Here is an 18,243-nt window from a genome sequence, read left to right as displayed (position 1 = left end):
GATTTATTTTTTGTAACAATGCAGAAGGGTGGTGGCCAATCCTAAACAACCCATTTGAGGACAGAGCTTGAGGCGAGGAGGCCAGCACGCAGGCAGGACGACCAGCCGCTTTTTGAGTAAAAAACCAACCAAACAAGGACTGCAAGCCGAGAGACAAGGCCCCATCTGAGACCGGGCTGAGGCGAGGCACAAGCCTCCCCCCGCCCCGCGGAGGCCATCACCCGCCCCTCGGCGGGGCCGCGCCACCGCCCAATCGGCTCCCGGCGGGAGCCACGTGACCGGCGGGGAGGCGGGGCGGGACTCGGGGGTGGGGCCGAGTGCCAAGGCGGGTGAGGCCGCGCTGCCTGGGGGTGGTTTGCCTGGGCCGTTGGGGGGGGGGGGGAGTAGCTGAGGCGCGTGCACGAGGCTGTGGCTGCGCACTGCTGGCGGGGGGGCGTTGGGCGACGTCAACGGCCGCTGAGGGGCAGCCCGGTGGGACTGGGGCTGCGGAGCGGGGGTGAAGGGTGTCGGGGGGAGCCCCGGGAAGGGGAAGTGGAGCCCCAGGGGCAGCTCCGATGCCGTGGGGATTGGGTTCAAGGCTGCAAGCGCTCCTCTGAGCCTGCTCGGGACGGTGGGGTGGCGGGGAGACAGTTGGTGGGGTCTGCAGTGGTGGCGTTCGGCGTAGAGAGGTGTTTCTGAAAGCCTCTCTGGATCTGCGTGTGCCTAAGAGCTCCATAAATCCTGCCCTTGTAGGTCTCTCAGAGGTGTAACAGGGTTACTCTCCTCGTCATACCTGAGCCTAATCTTCTGATCCGGGCTGCTCCCTTCGTGAGGTCTGGCTGCAGCTTTGGCTCGTCCCGGCAGGCTGCACTTTGCTTCAGGAGCAGTTACCCTTCCTGTCAGAGCAATGCTTTTGGCCTGTCAGCTGTACATTACGAATGCAATTCTTGCCATTTTGCTGCAGCGTTTTAATGGAGCTTTCAGTGGTTTTGGTCACAGTGCTTGAGCACTTGTTTCTGTCAAGTTGTTTAACTGTTTTTGTTCCCAGCTTTGTCTGTTTTATTTTCTCTTGTTCTTTGTGTCTCGTTCTGCATATGCTTCTTCACCTTGCAGTTTGGTTCAGAGTGTCTCCATATGCATGGTCTAAGTAACTATTGGTGCCAGTGTGCTGGTATTTTGTTGTTTTCTCTTGGGTGGTGGTGGTGTCAGTTTCTCACCCACTAATACAGGAGGTAAGTTGTCGATCAGTTTCAAAGAGCCTTTGCAGGGTAGATGCTTATTGACAAGTGCAATAGTGAACTCCATGCTGGTAGGACTTGAAAGAAGAAAAAACAGTTACAATCGTGTTCAAACAAGTGATGCCTGAATTCTCAATAAATAGTACATAGAATCATATAACAGAGCCTTTTTCAGAGTTTCTTAAGGAGATTCTTGAAAATGTGGTGCCAATTTATTTTACACTAGGATACCTAGGATAATGTAATCTCTGAATTCTGATTCCTTTTACGTTAAAGCTGAGGTGATATTTTATTGTAGCACATCTGAGGAAGTGTGTGTATTTTGTCCACGTTGGATTTGTAAAATGGACATTAAAATAGACTCTGCCACCTTTGGACATTTTTAGCCGAATCTTTATTCCGACCATTGCTATAGTTAAGTTGAAGGACTCCTTCCGGTTTGTTTCTGCCTGGATATAGCATCAACTGAAAGCTGAATATACCTGGTGACATGTTCATATCTGTGATGCTCACTCTGATTTTGAGACACATGCCTGGGTGGAAGTCTGAGTGCAGTTTAAGTACTTTTACATTTCATTACATGCTCCTTGAGTGTTGTCTGCTTCTCTTTGAACACTGTGGACTTTTAGACCAGTTCCTTTATATTTCTTTCCAAGTGACAAAACCACTGCCAGCAGTTGGTGATGAATATATCTTGTCTAGACAATGTTAGCTGTTTATGTGGTGTCAGGCTGATGTTCAGGATGATGATAGCTACATAGACTTGTAAGTGCCAAAATACAATTACGCTCTAAAGTGTATTTCTGGTCTGGAGGAACAATTGAATAGTAGTCTTAATGGCAATAACTGGCATTCTCCAAATGTTTACAGAACTGCTAAGACATCTAAGTACCGTGCGTATCTGAGCAGTTGGCTTGATTCCTCCTGGCTTCCTGAAAACCAACTTCCAGGAAGGCTTGCAACACCAAATGGAAAATGTTTGTGGTATGATGGAAACAAGATTTCTGTGAATATTTAAATTTAAAAGTTCACTATACCTTCGTGCCCGTGTTACGTGAGTCCATTCGCTGAGATGGTTGTTTCAGTCTGCAGTGATCTGATATACTTGTGTGTTCTGTAATCTACTGTTGTTGATCTGTGCAACTTTTGATTATTTTAAATGTCCGTATAAGAAAATTTTCTACTTTTGTAAAACTAATTTGATCATAGTAACGGAGGAAAAAGATTTTGTTGAACCAATATTGATATTTTTTCTGTTATATTTTTTCTTTTATATGTATTTTTTTTCCATAGTGTGGGGGTTTCAGGTTGCAGACAGATAAATTTTGAGTCATATAGGCTAAGCCTACCTTAAAGTGCATTATAAGTGGTGGACTATCTAAAATATGTAGCAAGTTGCTTTTCAGACATTTTATTTTAACATCTGTTACATTTCACCACTTCGTTGCTTGTAAATTTATAATTAAGTACATCAGAATTTAGGGCAAGGGTTGTTTTCCTGTTTTGGTTACCTCACACTTCTAAAGATTTAAGGTGGCTGTGCAAATAGCCATTGCTTGTGTTATTAAAAATGAATACTGTTAGTTTTAGAGTTGGCTTTAGCTTTCCTGATAATGCCTATTACAACCTCAATCTCCTTCCTTTATTCCTGGCATATCCCTTAAGCAACGGTACCTGCTTTTTAGACTTTAGTCTCTAGAAGTGGTACAATTTTTACAGAAAGGAATTAAGTGATTTGTAGTTTTCTTAACGTAGAATAATGGAGAATTTCATAAAATACAATAGGAATCGTATTCTTTCTTTCTAAAGAGTTAGATGGACCACTGAAGTATTTTGCTTCTATGAGCTAGCAGGCTTCTCCCCTTTACATTGTTCAGTTGACAGGCTTATTTTTGGAATGACTGAAATTAATGGTATGGTTTCTGCTCTGTTTCAATGAAGCCAAGGCTTAAGAAGGTGAATTTGATTGCAGGGTATGTTTGGAGAAGGAGAATTGGGTATCCATAAAATTATTATTAAGCAATCATAGAGGACTATCTGAAGTTAAAAAAAATGAAGTCACTTTATTGATTTGTACTTACTTGTTTGTTAAAGTGGTGTTAGATATTCCTAAAAGGATTTTAGGGATGGCATTTTTTTATGGAACTCTCCTGCAGTTTTTCGTAAGCTGGTGGTAGGTTCTGTCAGCCTTGGCTTGTTTACATATATAAGGCTAATATTTCATGTGGATCATATCGTTACAGATATTGTCTAATAAACTTTTCAAGCCTTTGAACAGGAATGAACGTAATATTTATAGATTCCCAGAAACAAAAACATATTTCTAATGCTTGTATTATTTTGAGCAGATTTTATACCCTCACTAGAACACCATATGCTGAACAGTTTCAAGAAAAAAAGCAATTTTTATTAGTTGTCCTTAAAGTGATCACAATTCAGTGTTTGTATGTATTTCGGCTAACAATCTGAAAATGACTTGAGTTTAAATGGCTAACTTCAGTTATTATAAAATAAAACTTCTGTTATGTTTGCATGAGGTTCTAAACCTCTAGGAAAATCAAGCATGCCCAAATTATTGTGCTAATTTAGTAATAAAAAAAAATATCTAACATCTCAGCTAGTTTATGGAACACTGGATTTAAAAACTTCCACCTACTGAAAATGAGAGAGCCGCAAAAATAACAGAATTTAATCCTAACACTAGCAACTCTGATAAGTTTTAAAATGTAGTTTTCATCTATTTGGTAGTTTCTTGATAAAAGAACCAAATCTGAATCTTCTAGCTAATTTCCGTGAATCTCCTTATCTGATAACATATGGCATGTTAATACTCTGATACCAAGTTTTCAGGTGCAGTGAAATTCAGGTGCAGAAAGTTGGGTCTTGTCCAATTCTTCTACCTTTAAACTCCCAGGAATAGTACCTCTTACCTTAGTGCAATCCTTCCAGAAAAGATGGCAGTTCTTTGTGCGCTTATGTTAACTACTCTTAGGTGATTATGCTATAATGTGTTTTTGTTGTTTTATGTTTTTCTTTAGAAAAAGGTAATTAAAATTATTATGCTGGTGGCAAGGGTGGTTCTGAATTTTGACTCTTGCTTCTGTTCTTCCCTTTGTATTATAAAGGAGGACAACTTTTACTGGAGAGTAGATTGCTTGTAGTTCATGGAATACAACTGGAAACTGGCACGAAGAGCTGATAAAATAGTTTTTAATATTTATTAGTATTTGGAAACAAAGGAAATAGAGCACAAGCATATATTAAGGCACAAAACATCCAAAAAGCAAATTCTTCCAGTGGGGGAAAACTATAAATTTCAAGGCTATGACCTCAAATGTTTTACTCAACTGTTGCTTTTGCCTCAGCAAATGACTTACAGAGGGACTTGATGTGAAGCATCATTTCTATAAAAGCAGTTCGCAGTGGCATTACCAATATTGAAAATACCAATGTTTGAGTATGCTTATTGTTTTTTTGATTTTTGTACTTAATGAAGAATCGTAATTATGAAGTACTGCATTCTTAAGAGTATTTAGCCTTTCAGCCATTTTATGCACTAAAATAGCACAGGACATGGCAGTATAGTCTCTTTGAATAGAAGCAGAAAAATGTAGTTTGACATCATCTGTTTCAGCCAGATAAATGTGTACAAATTATAATAAAGAATTTAGGGGATACATATATTCTATTTTGCTTTTAGGCTCATCTGAAAACAAACTGAACATGAATGCATTTTACATATGCATGAATTTAGTAGTAACTAACTAGTTAGGACTTTTGTTCTTCATTTTAATGGGGTGTTAAATTCATTCCTCTCCTTGCACCTTCTGCTTCCTGAAAGCAATGCAGGGATGGATACATCTAAACACGGGTAATAATGTTACTGGCTGTGGGGTGCCAGAATTTCAGAACAACAACAAGATGTAAAATTTCTGAGATGGATTTCATACTTAATTTCAATATGAGTGTTATGAACACTTGATGGAAGAGGTGCAACTCTTAGTGAGCAGAAGGGGATGACAAATAATTGCTCTGAGCCATGGACATTCCAGAGAAATAACTGTTGTAGGTGCTTACTATTGTATGTGTTCTCTCGGGCACACTCAATAAGGGTAGGAGTAGTCTGTAAGAAGGTGAGCAAGTTTAGAGATGTTTCATCTATAGTTATGTACCCAGAATAGGGACCTGCTTTCCAGGAAAGTCTGATCACTAATCCTTGTTGAGTGAGGTTGGGATCCACATTTCCCTAATATTATTTGGGCCTTTCCGTAGCTTACAAAGGTGTGTCTGTCAAGAATTACCTGCTGAGCCGGGGTACAGAGGTATAGGGTATGATTATTGTTACATCCTGTAAAGGAGTTTTATATATATGTATTTTAAAGTAGTAATTGCTCTGAGATGGCCCTGCGCCTTCATTAAGTGTAGTATATGCTTACAGATTATGGCATGTAGATGCCTGCTACGCAGGAAGAATTGAGCTCCTGAATTCTCTGGAAACTTCAACAGATAAATGGGGTTGCTTCTGGCTTTAGGTCAGTATCTAAGCGGAGCAGCAACATCAGGGCAACATGATTCTGAAGTACTTGTGATTGTATAAGCTTCTCCCAGTTTGATTCATTGCTATATGGTAAAGCATTAGGGAAACTATAAAGGAGAAAAATGTATTACACCTGCCTCCCACCCCAATTCAGGTGAGCTGACTAATTTTCAAAATGGGTTATGGAGCTAACATAACAGCTACAGAGTTAGTAGCTTTTCCGTAAGTGAGAGTGGAGTTCAGTTTTCAGTTTGTTGTGGCAGAATCTGTGCTTTTTGTCACTGTTTCCGGTAGGCTTTGCTAACGTTTTTTCCATTAATGCTGTTAATGATGATTTCATGAAATGTAAAATAAATAAATAAGTTAGATAAAAATAGATTTATTTGTTAAGCCAGCGAGGTTACAAATGGCTAATCATTGACATTCTCATTAAAGATTATGGGATCACTCATCTGAGTCCATATCCTGCAAAAACTTTTCTATAATTTACCTTTTACAGTCTGTAGAGGTATGAGAAAGCATCAAGTCCTTGTGCTTGTCCAGATCCTGTTCTGAAAAATAGTTAAGAGATTCAGAGTTTTCTGAGTTGATTTTTTATTTCTGAGGCTCATTAACTTTTTCTAATATAGTGATGAAAATGTTCTCAATTATTTAAAACCAGATAAATACTACTGCAAACATATATGAAAAACTTGGTCAAGTTTAAAAGTAAAATTTTGATATCTTTGACAATGATTGTAGATGTTTTGAAATTTAAGTAGCTAGAGAGAATGTTAATATCGTGGGCATTTTAAAAAAGTAGTTCTAGGAATGTTTTGTTATCAGTATCAGAAGATATTTTCCACCCTGTCATTAAATAACACATAAAACCAAAGAGTTATGTTAGTTTACAAAGGTAATCATGATTATTGTCTATAGTATTAACCTATATCTAATTCTAAACTATAATCCTTTTTAAACTATAACAGTTTAAATATTTCTTGAATCAGTGCTCCCATGGTCTTGAATTATTTTTAACAATCTTATTTATTTAAATCTCTTGATTTTCTCCAAATCTGTATCAAACAGAAATTTTGTTTATGGAATATAATGAATTATTTGATATTGCTATTTTGTAAATATATTACCTTCATAAAGTCGTAACAGTATAATATGATTTTATAATTAGATTTCCAAATTGGGTTGTTGAGACAGGTCTTTATCTTCTTGTAGGTATGCTTTTTGCCTTGTTTGGTACAGCACCTTTTTTTTTTATTATTATTATTTTTCTTTATTTTTTCACTGTAAAATTTTATTTTTTAATAATAAAAATATCTGCCTGGATTTCAGAAAGGCATTATTTTTACCTGATGTCTTTGAAAGTCATTTTGTATTCTCAGTCCACATTAGACTTGTGATTACCATATCATAAGTCATAAGAAACTGGAAAGAAAGAGTTTGATCTGTGATGTGGCCAGTGACAGCCTTGTTTTGTTGAAGAACTTCAGGTACACCTGATGTAGAATTTAGGAGTTTGAGTTGCTTTTATATTCTAACAACAACAAAAAAGGAGGATGGCATTTTTTAAGACTTTTTTTTTTTAAGTAAAGGAAGAAAAGATAAGCATCCTGGGTTCTCAGACAGAAGTGTGAGGTAAGGGAAAAATACGCTGCATGGTCTTTGGTGGTCAATTAAAGTTAAAAGGACAGTTGGGGATCCCTTTGAAATTTGCTTTATGTCTTTCTGCTCTTTAGAAGCCTTTGGTTTAACTCTTCTATTTCAGTAAATGGTGGCTACTTTTAACTCAAATGCAGAAAGTGAATTTAATCCCCTGCTCCATTTAAATGCAGAGCAAAACAGGTTTAACCTACTCCAAAAGTAATCTTTTTTTTTTTTTTTTAATAAAAAAAATCCATCTTCATTTGAGAAGCAGAATGTAGCAACCCATTGTGGCAACTTCATAAACAATTTGAACTCAGTATACAAGATTACGAAGGGACTTTCTGTAACAACCTTACATGCTTTAAAATCAGAATGTTGTAAGCAATTTTTTCGCCTCCTTTCCTAGGGATTATGTTCAAGTGGAATCATTCAAGACAAAACAGATCTTTGTGCCACTGATACATTGTTGAAGTTTGCATCATACCCTGTGCAAAGTTGCGGGAGAAGCAGGTGTTAAAAAACTAGCCTAATGTTATGCTTGTTGTTTTCTCAGTATAATAAACAATATATAAATATAAATATAATATAAATATATAATATATAAAATAATATATATTATATAATATAAATAATATAAATATATAAAAATATAAAAAATAAATATAATAAAATATAATAAATAATAAAGCCTAGGAATCTAAATGCATTGAATGATAATATAGGCCTGCTGGGAAGCAAAATAAAACTGCTTCCAGCAGAAATAGGTAACTAATGACCGAGGTCAGTAGCAGAGGGGGGAATGAAGTCAAAAACTTTGAGTGGTACACCTGACAACTCTGTTTGCATGTTTTATTTTTCTAATTTAGAAGTTTCCCAACGGTTTGTGCAAGGGCCTTTCAGTGTCTTTAGCAATGTGTGTCTCTGCTAAGTCTGGCAGCAGATTCTTTGTTGTGGTGTTAGGCTGCTGTTCAGCCTGGACAGAAGGACAGTGGTCAACAGGTAGTGTCACTGCTTCAGTTGTGGCTTTTTCTCACGCTTTCTCTTTCTCGGGGGTTTGCCCAAGGGGTGAGCACCACGTCCAGTTTCAGTTCTACATACTCAGGCTGAATATGTGGGCATTATTTTTCCGACTGTCCCCTGCAGTAGAAGAAGGTACTAGAAGGTGCCTGATTTAATATGCATGCTTGTGTGTGTTGGGGAGCCATAGGCTGGCATGTAGTGGCCTGCTTCTGCTAGTCAGATGTGTTATCTTCAGGATACGGCCATTGATAACCTGTGAAAAACAGTGTAACTAATTTAAGTTACTGTGTTATCATGCTTCATCAGCTGCTTCCTGTAGGTATTTGATCACAGGCCATTGAAAGTCACATGAAGGCTGTGCTACAACAGGTGTAGCTCATTTTTAAAAGACACTTATACTGAGTGATATATAAAGTTTTTAGGTATTAAGAGATGAACGCTTACGATGAGATATTTATTAGAAGACATCATCTGCTATAATAGTTGGTGAGATTTATATTCAGAGCACCACCTAGATCAGAAAAGTGAATTTGGTTGTTAGTGTTATCTTTGTGAATTACTGTGTGTGAAAGAGTAGGTAGTAGCAGTGCTAGATGAGACTGATTAATTAAGCTAGGCTTCTTATGAGGCATGAAAATGAAATTTGAAGATTTGAAATAGAAAAATACCAAAGGCTTGGAAGTGGCTTGTGATTCTAGGCTGTTGCAGATAATTGAGGGATCAAGCTAATCTTAACTTCAAATAGGAGACGTGAAAATAGTAGTGGTTCATTGCTAGTTAATTCTTTTCTATGCCATCAAAAAATAGGTTTTTCCACAAGGACAAATAGCAGTGGCTGTGCTTTTCTGTTAATATTTCTGAAAAATTTCTGAGGTGGTTTGTACCACCTAGACGTTATTTAGTGATTATTCTAGAGGTTATTTAGTGATGTGACAATGAGTCCTTAGCTACGTCAGATTGAGGAACTGATTGTTTGGCAAATAAGGTGTTGAACCATGCTGCTGATGCAAGAGCCTACTTTTAATTTAATCATAAGAATTATTTGACTCTCAAGTAGATTTGAGCGCAATAAATTGTAGGGAGAAGAATAAGAGCAAATCTGCTTTAATTATTTTAATTACAGCTGAAGTCTGCATAGAATGGGGAGATACCAATAAGTACATATCAATTTAGTAAAATGTTGATTGTAGTTTGGTTTATTAGAAATGTGTTATATAGTACCGTGAAAAGGTTTCTGTTAGCTTGCAAATAAATACAGTATCATGTCAACTGTTTTGAAGTCATTTTGTGTCTCTTTAAGGTATTTGAATACTGTGAGTGTAGGTAGAAGATACTCAAATTTCTGTGTAGTGTTGCCAAAACTTGGTCTCATAGTTCTTTCCAGTTGAATTTTTCCTCATGAAATGTTTGCCAAAATGTGCTGCTAGAATTGATTTAATTTATCTTGAGGTGGGGTTCGAGGGAAGGCTGGAGTTGTGTTACTTTAAATTTTAATATACTTTTATGTTAAATATGCCTTATGTTCTCTTATGCATTTTATTTATTGCCGAGCATAGGACAGTATTTATTTATTTATTTATTTAAGTTACTGAGGAACAGAGACCTACAGTCAACTTCTTTGCACTAGGCTTACCCTTTTTTTCAAAACTTTAACAACACTTTCCTGTGTTACAGTACTTGAGTACAGTGCGTGTGTATAGAGAGAAATAAACTGGAAATCCTGTCTCTGAGGATTGGAATCCAGTATAGTTTTAGATGGAAAACGAAATATTTTAGTATACACTTGCCAGTTAAGCTTTTAACAGGACTTTCCATGGGTGCAACTTCTGAAATGGAAATTATGTAGAGTTTCTAAAGACTTTTCCATGTGATATACATGCCATAGTTGACTTGCATGTGGTTGCTGAAGTGAAAATCGATATCTGGGCATGACTGACTATAGATTGAAGGGAAATCGCACAGTTTGAAGTGCTGGTTATCAGTGAAGACTTCTGTCCTGTGATGTGTGCTGCTGATGGGTGTTTAAATTTTTGTCCTTTTTCTGTCTGTTACATGGGAAACTTTAAATAGTTTGATTTATGCCTTTTTTTTTTTTTTCTTCTGGGCATTTTCTTCCAGACTTGGCTAGAACTAACTTAGTAATGTTGTAAAATGACTGCAGAAAGGGTCTCAGAAAACGAATGTAGAAATACTTTTGTTTAAAAGTTACAGCCTATTCAAAAATAATCCATACAGAAACGTAATATGAATATGGTGAATGGCAAGATGAGATACTGAAACTCCACAATCAGATTCATTTTATTATTAGAAGATTTAAAAAAAAAAAACTAGGATTTTTCTGAATACTTTTTCATTACTAATTAAGTTATGTAATTTAGCCAACTATCCTGATGTCGAAGGTATGAGATTTGATGAGGAACATGGGTGATAAATACATGCATGAACTGCTTGTAATGCCTATCAAAAGGCCTGGCTTGTCCTTTGTTGGGGTGAAGAAGGCAAGTACTGGTTCAAGAAACATGTTTCCTTTAAAATGAGAAGAGACAGGAAATAACATGCTTGAAAATCTCAGAGGCTAATCAGATTTATTTTTGAAAACTATTACATTTAAATTGTCTGTGTGCCCTGAATACAACCTCTGCCCACCTCCTCACTCCCCTCTAAACACGCACATATATTGCCCCAGTGGTACATGCACAATTGAACAGACAAAATGTGTTTTAATTATCATTGCAAGAATAAATATATAAAGGCTTTATATTTTCAGCACACAGTTTTACGTCAGTCACATTTGAAAGGGGCCAAGATAAAACTGCTAGAAAATGAACTTACAGTAAAAGTCTTTAAAAAAAGTATTCAAAAAGTGTAGAGATACTGATCTGTCAGTTTATTTTAATGTATCAGTTTCTTTAAGATGGATTAAAGAAGTTAATTTATCCAGTTAGACAACCAAGCAATTTTTCTTTAAAAAAAAAAAAAAAAAGGAAAAAATAACATCAACATGTTTTTATTTTGAAGGATCTTCAGCAGGTATGAGCTATGCTTAAATGGTTTATACATACATTTTCTTAAAGTTTAAAATAGATTGATTACACTGTCTAGAAGTCTAGATAATAAATGACAGTTTTTATTAAAAATAAGTGTTTAACATTTTACTCATTATCAGTGAAAGAAAGTAGTTTTGATTTTTGTTAACTTTTTTGAGCGATCTGATATTTTAGAAAATTCATTTCTTTACATAAAGTTGTTGCAAAAGTCTTTGCAGAAAATTATAGTAACTACCTGAAACTTTTAATTTTCAAATACATTTATTATTATTGAGTGTAAGTATAGGATATTAATGATTATTGTTCAAATATTCAAGTTGACTTTAGTGGAGCAAAAATTTTCTCTGCAAACTTTGCTGACTAAAGATAATATAATTGCCCAGTAATTAATGCATTTAAAACGTATCACTACATATAGTTTACTCTTTGGAACCTGAATTTCTATGTCTATTTCTATGTCAGTGTTGCTAGAAGTGATGGCTTCTGCTTAGCAATTTTTGGATAAGTTTCAGTAGTTTTCTTTAAGTAGTGCCCATTTCAAAAGCTATTAAGCTGAATGTATATGTATAGAATGAACTTGCATATAATTTACTTGTGAATATGTAAGATACTTGTTAACTTTAAATAGCTCATGGAAATAAATGACCACTGGAGCTTGTTGTCTTTCTTGTATGTTGTGTACATGGCAGCTTAGTGTCTTAGAACAAATATCCGAGGTAATGCCTTTATTTCCAAGAGCATGCATTCATTTCCAGTTTAACAAAGGTTTTGAAGGATACACAAAATTGTGACCTAAAATGAATGCATAGGAGAAAGAACATTTATTCTTCCTTAGGCTGGGAAGATGTGGACCATTCTGAATTAATCCCACTGTTATGAATGGAGGTTTAGCTCATTATAAACTTTGTGCATCCAATTTATTCTGCACTTTAGCTCTGAGGCAATATATGTTTTATGAATTATCCATGTTTCATGTGTGTGCATGCTAGTGTAATATACGGATGGAGATCCTGGCTCTTCTAATACCATGATGCCACCATTGCTGCTAAGAGAAGTGCTGTAGAAGTTAGTTGCATTCCAATGCAGCAAGGTGGTAGTATAGTGATGAGTATAGCTGCCTTCCAAGCAGTTGACCCGGGTTTGATTCCTGGTCAACGCACATCATTTTTTTTCCCGCTCTACTCTGCGCTGGTGCAGCTTCACCTCAAGTACTGTGTGCAGTTCTGGGCACTACAGTACAAAAAGGATGTAAAACTGTTGGAGAGTGTCCAGAGGAGGACTATGAAGATGGTGAAGGGACTAGAGGGGAAGACATATGAGGAGCAGCTGAGGTCACTTGGCCTGTTCAGCCTAGAAAAGAGGAGGCTGAGGGAGAGACCTCATCGCGGTCTACAGCTTCCTCATGAGGGGGAGTGGAGGGGCAGGCGCTGACCTATTCTCCTTAATAGGAGAATAGGTGATAGGATAGGAACCAGTGATAGGACCCATGGGAATGGTGTCAAGCTGAGGCAGGGGAAGTTTAGGCTAGACATCAGGAAGAGGTTCTTCACTGAGAGGGTGGTTGCACACTGGAACAGGCTCCCCAGGGAAGTAGTCACTGCACCAACCTTGTCGGAATTTAAGAAGCGTTTGGACTGTGCACTTAGTCACATGGTCTAAATTTTTGGGTAGACCTCTGTGGAGCCAGGAGTTGGACTCAATGATAATTATGGGTCCCTTCCAACTCGGGATATTCTATGATTCTATGATTTTGAAGGTGATTAATGTCTATTTAGTGATATGTTTTTTTGCTATGATGATATTATGGAAGGATCTGCTTGTTAACACGTGTTGTATGATGACATTTTCCCTGCGCAATAAGAACTTTTCTGTTAACAGAATTGAGGAGGAGTTGTGTGGATCTTGGAAAAGAAATCTGTTGGGTTGCACTTCTAGGGCATGCCTAGCATGCTGCCTGTCTAGCTTTGTAGGCTGGGAGCCAAAAGTGAATGGGTTGTAGGATGGTGGAGAATCTGGCTGGTATTCTTGTCTGTCTGTTTTAGGAAATTATTTGTTTAATTGTTAACTGATGAGTTGTATTCTTGATATCAACGCCCTCATCACATACTCGATACTTAAATTACTTAAATAGTCTGGTGACTTGCTGAGTATGGGACCTTTCAAAAAAATGTGTTTCTTGTTCTGAAATGGGCACAGTAGTGCCTTTATCAAAAACTTTGGGACTGGGGAAGGATGCATTCTAGAAATGCTTACTAGGTATAAAGTATCAACTTAGAAAATATTTTAAAGTACCATGCTCTGACAGAAAAAGAAAAGAACTTAAGTATTGACCCCTAATCCTATTTCCATTCTGGCTTGATTTGTGATCTCTGCTCTCAGCTTTCACATCATATTGCAAAGGGTGTAATGCTACTACTATATTTTTAAATGATTTTATGGGGCCTAATCAAATAAGTAGTAATCAACCTGTTCCATGAGGTAAATATACTTTTATTGACTGTAACAGAGAACATATGATTATTAATTTGGTGAAAGGTCTTGTGACAAAAGTACTGCGTTACATGCTTAGGAGTATGCCAAGAAAAGAAGAAATATCAAGGAGAGATCATGTGCATGTTATCTGGAAGCAATGTTTTCTGTTGGAAAGCAAATCAGCATTTTTGTTGTTAAGGAATTGAGAGCTGGGCAATGTGAAACCTTTTCAGTTTGCCTCATGAGAGTCATATGAAAATGAATTCACATCTTTGCTTGCTTGTATGTGAATTGAACCCTCTCTTTAGGAAATTATGAAAAGCCATATTCATCTGTTTGATGTGTGAACAAAAAGTCAACAAGTCATCTTTTCAAGTGTTAGTAAAGGGGGAAAGGTACAATGATGATGCAATTTTCTTTTCATGTGGGAGGGAGCCTGTTCTTTTCTGTTTTTAACAGTATATCCAGAACTTGCAAAACAAAGGATGAAAAGTTTGCAAAATGACTGGACATCTTTTCTTTCAGTGTTTGGGTTACCTCAATTTATGTTGTTATAGAATCTGAATTTCCAGTAGGTAGTTGGAAGGAAAAAAAAAAAAAGAATATTAAGGGTTTTTTTTAAGTGTTCTGTTTCAAGACTAGTAACTGAGGCATGTGAAATTGGTAAAACTTTAAAATCTGAGACGTAATCTGTAGTCTTTTTGATAATTTGATCATCTAGTGGCGGAGAAGTAGGTTAATATCTTCTCAAATTGGTAAGTACTGTGTCCCTGTGAGAAGGACTGTACTTCCAGGGTTTGGAGAAAGATGAGGGGAGGAATTTAATTGGAAAAGTGAGTGTGCATTAAGAGGCATGCACTACTAATAAAGAATTGCTATTTATTTTTTAGTATAATTTGTATTGAATCCTGTTTTGCACGATAGAGTTAGTGTATATTAGTGGCTTTCTTTCATATGTTTATGGTCATCTATTGGCTTTTCTAACAAAAATGGAATAACATTTTCTAAACTTTGACACTTTGTTGTCACGAACTCTACAGAAGTTAAAGAAAAACAATATTCCTTTCATAATATTTAATTATTGTGTTTACTAAATATCCTTTATTTGACCTTTTTTATTTTTAATGAAGAGAAAAGCTGTTTTTAACTACATATCAAGGTGACCTACTGAGCTTTTAAGCTCGTGTTTTTTAAGTTTTTTTTTTTTTTTTCAGTGGAAGTAACGCTGAGTTAAAAACAAGAAGGGGTGGGGGGAATCCAACCACATTTGAGCCAGGCAAGCCAATTCTCCATTCCAACTTATTTTTCTAATTATTTCAAGCATATATTCTGTTTTAATATTTAAGAGTTAGAGATGAATTCTTTTTTAGCATTAATGATAGTCATTTGTACGTGTTACATCCTTATGACCATATATTATATATTCATAGACTTATGGTTTTGTTTGACATGTCATATTAAATTGTTGCTGTGATGCTCAGTTACTAAGATTGTATTGGAACTTCTGTTCTCGTATACTGAATTCAGAGTAGCTTTTACTACCCTGAATTGAATTTCGCTTTGTTCTCTAGTTTTTACTCTTGGAAAGCTTCTCCCTTCCTCATACAGACACCTCTCTCTAGGTTCTTGTAAAAATACATTACAGTGATTTGCTAGTAAAAAGGTTTGATATTCAGGAATGTTGGATGTTAAAAGAACAGAGGCACAAGTATTTCAGTTATTAATCTAAGTTGTTGAGATTTAAAAATTTTTAAGTGGAAATGCATTTGAAATACATATGACCATTCTATTTTACTCTTAAACTTCAATTTCTTAAATTTATCCTACATAGGCTATAAAAGAAAGACCACTGTATGTCTTAGCATTCCAAAACTCTCAACAGTGGATATTTTTGTACCATTTATTTCTTTCCTTTCAAGTAAAAAATACTGCATTACATGAATAAGCAATTTACAAAAAGTAAACATATAGTTGGAGTGTCCCATTCCATAAACTATTTCCTGTCTGGAATTGATACCTCTCTATTCTTTTGAGAGAGAAGCATGAAATAACAAAGCACCGTATCCATCAAGACCAAAATGAAGATAAAGACAGAGATTCCTAAATCTTAAACTGACTCAAAAAGCCGTTCGTTCGTTGTGAAATGTTAACTTTCTCTTTTTGGAAAAAAAAAAAAAAAAGGTATTGCAATTTGTAAATGTCTTACCATATTCACAGTTGAATCATGCAATTTAATGATTTTTTGAAGGATTTTGAGCAAATTAATTGATAACTGTTTTATATTACTGCCAGAGAATAAGTTCTTCTTGTAAACTTCTTTTCATGTTAGCATCACCTCAGCCTTCTTCAAGATACTTCTCTGAGTAAAGAGATTCACTTGAAACTTTTTTTGAATTCATGATGAAAATATTTCACTAGGATTTTGGTACTTTTGCTCCCCTTATGGTAGTCAAGACTTCTAGAGGTACTTTCTGTTTCCTGCTTCTCTCTGGAAGTTGGTTTGTTAGCAAACTGAATCATAAAATGATCTTAAACAGAAGTTGGTAGTTATATTGGTAGTATAATTTAACTGGAGAATGGTCTCAAGGGTGGACTCACTATTTTGGTCTCTACTTCTATGATTCTAGAGGTTGTAACTATTATTGTTGTTATTTTACTATATTATTCTGAATAAAATTTAAAGCATTGAATCATGGACCTTGGGTGGAAGGGAAGTCTGGAGGTTTTCTGCTCCAGAACTCTGCTTAAAGAAGGATAAATTAGAGTAGGTTGCTAAGAGGCTTGTGTAGTTCAAGTCTGAGTATTTTCAGGGATGGAGTGTCTACAATTTCTGTGGGCAACCCTTTCCAATATCTGGTCAAAATTCACTATTCTGACTTTCTTGGATGCATCTTGTCCTGTCCCTGTGTGAGTCTGAGAACAGTCTGGCTTTTAAGAGGATTGTCTCCAACTTTATGGTCCCTAGTGCAATAAGAGTACTTTAAACATGAGAGTTAGTTATTAAAGCCTACTGTGGTCGCTTTGCTCCAGCATTTTCAGGGCAATTACTTACTGATCTTCGTTAACTAGTTAGTGGATGACAAGTCATACTTCTCTTAGCTATTTGTTGAATACAAATATATTTCCAGGGCTCCTGAGTAGCAGCAATCTGAATCAGGGTCACATAGGATTGTTGATCTGGACTTGATGTTGATTAATTATATAGGTATATGCCTGGCTGTGCATAACAGAAATGTTTAATTCAAACTGCTATTTAATTCTAACTATTTTTGAGATTTTAGGGGTGGCTTTTCTAGACAGCACAACAGATTTTCATTATATCAGCTTTATCAAAATTGTCATAGGAGTTTGTATACAGTTTTGTGAATGCTTTGGCCTTTTAAATGAAAAGATAGTTGTGATGGAGAAAGTTTTTAGAGGGATATTAAAGAAAATTTAAAATTAATAAACTGTGTGATTCTTTTTTTATATAATGAAACAAAAACTATATTTTTTCTGTGCTCTGGTCACAAGAAATCAATTATGGTGAAGACTGGAAACCTTGGAAGGACTTTCTATAAAATCTTAAATTGTTAGAATTCAGTCTTCTGAAAAAGTATCCGTTGATTCTGGAGCTGTATTTTAATATGATACTTTTGCTGGAGTTAAAATGGTCTTATTTTGAACTCATCTTTGGATACCTAGAATAAAAAAATCGGTATTATTTTAAGGAGTACCTTCTAAAAGTTGGGAGAAACTGGTAAAGATTCATGGTCAGGTGAAATCCTCTGTGAAAAAGTAAATGTTACTAAAACTGCTTATGTCAAGAGGTAACCCTCTGGAATTAAGTCCGTCTTTGTCTTGATAGAGAGGTTTTTTTGTTTGTTTGTTTTTTGTTCTTTCATGACCATAGATCTCAGTGACCAGAACACTTGGAAAACAGACTATACAGATCTTCTCTATTCAGCCTTCTAATTTGAAATATATGCTAAAAGTGCCACTGTGGTACTTGCAGTCTTTTCTGGATGATGCTGTCCTGAGTACTTATGGTTACACATGGAATGCCCCTGTGGTCTGGTATAGAGACAAAAATGGTCCGTGCATGTGGTAGATTTCTACCTCAGGAAATACTCTGAAGTAAAACTCAACAATTATTTCAGAATCACAAGCAGAGTAGTATTTTAGACGTTGGCCTGGGGTTGACGCCTTTTTATTGATCTAGGTGAAAACACTTCCGTTCTGATTTTTATTAATTCTTTCCTATGCATAAATGCACACCAATTAGTGGTAATTTTACATATGTATACATGAGTTGAGGAGCAACAAATGA

The 18,243-nt window shown here is 36.1% G+C and overlaps 1 protein-coding gene across 16 annotated transcripts in view; it reads left to right on the top strand.

Moving 5' to 3' along the window:
• The first annotated feature begins 275 nt into the window (after window positions 1-275).
• The window catches only part of CCDC91 (coiled-coil domain containing 91), a 163,445-nt gene continuing 145,477 nt past the window's right edge, over window positions 276-18,243 (top strand). For 2 of the 16 annotated variants that reach the window (XM_050708292.1, XM_035550910.1), the window contains exons 1-2: window positions 831-1,211; window positions 2,088-2,201. The gene's annotated coding sequence lies outside the window, so the exon portion shown is untranslated. The other 14 variants (XM_035550925.2, XM_035550922.2, XM_050708293.1 and 11 more) reach the window with 13 other exon arrangements.

Source organism: Cygnus atratus, chromosome 1 (genome assembly GCF_013377495.2).
Source record: "Cygnus atratus isolate AKBS03 ecotype Queensland, Australia chromosome 1, CAtr_DNAZoo_HiC_assembly, whole genome shotgun sequence".
NCBI classification, from domain to species: domain Eukaryota; kingdom Metazoa; phylum Chordata; class Aves; order Anseriformes; family Anatidae; genus Cygnus; species Cygnus atratus.
This window is presented reverse-complemented; position numbering and strand designations above follow the sequence as displayed.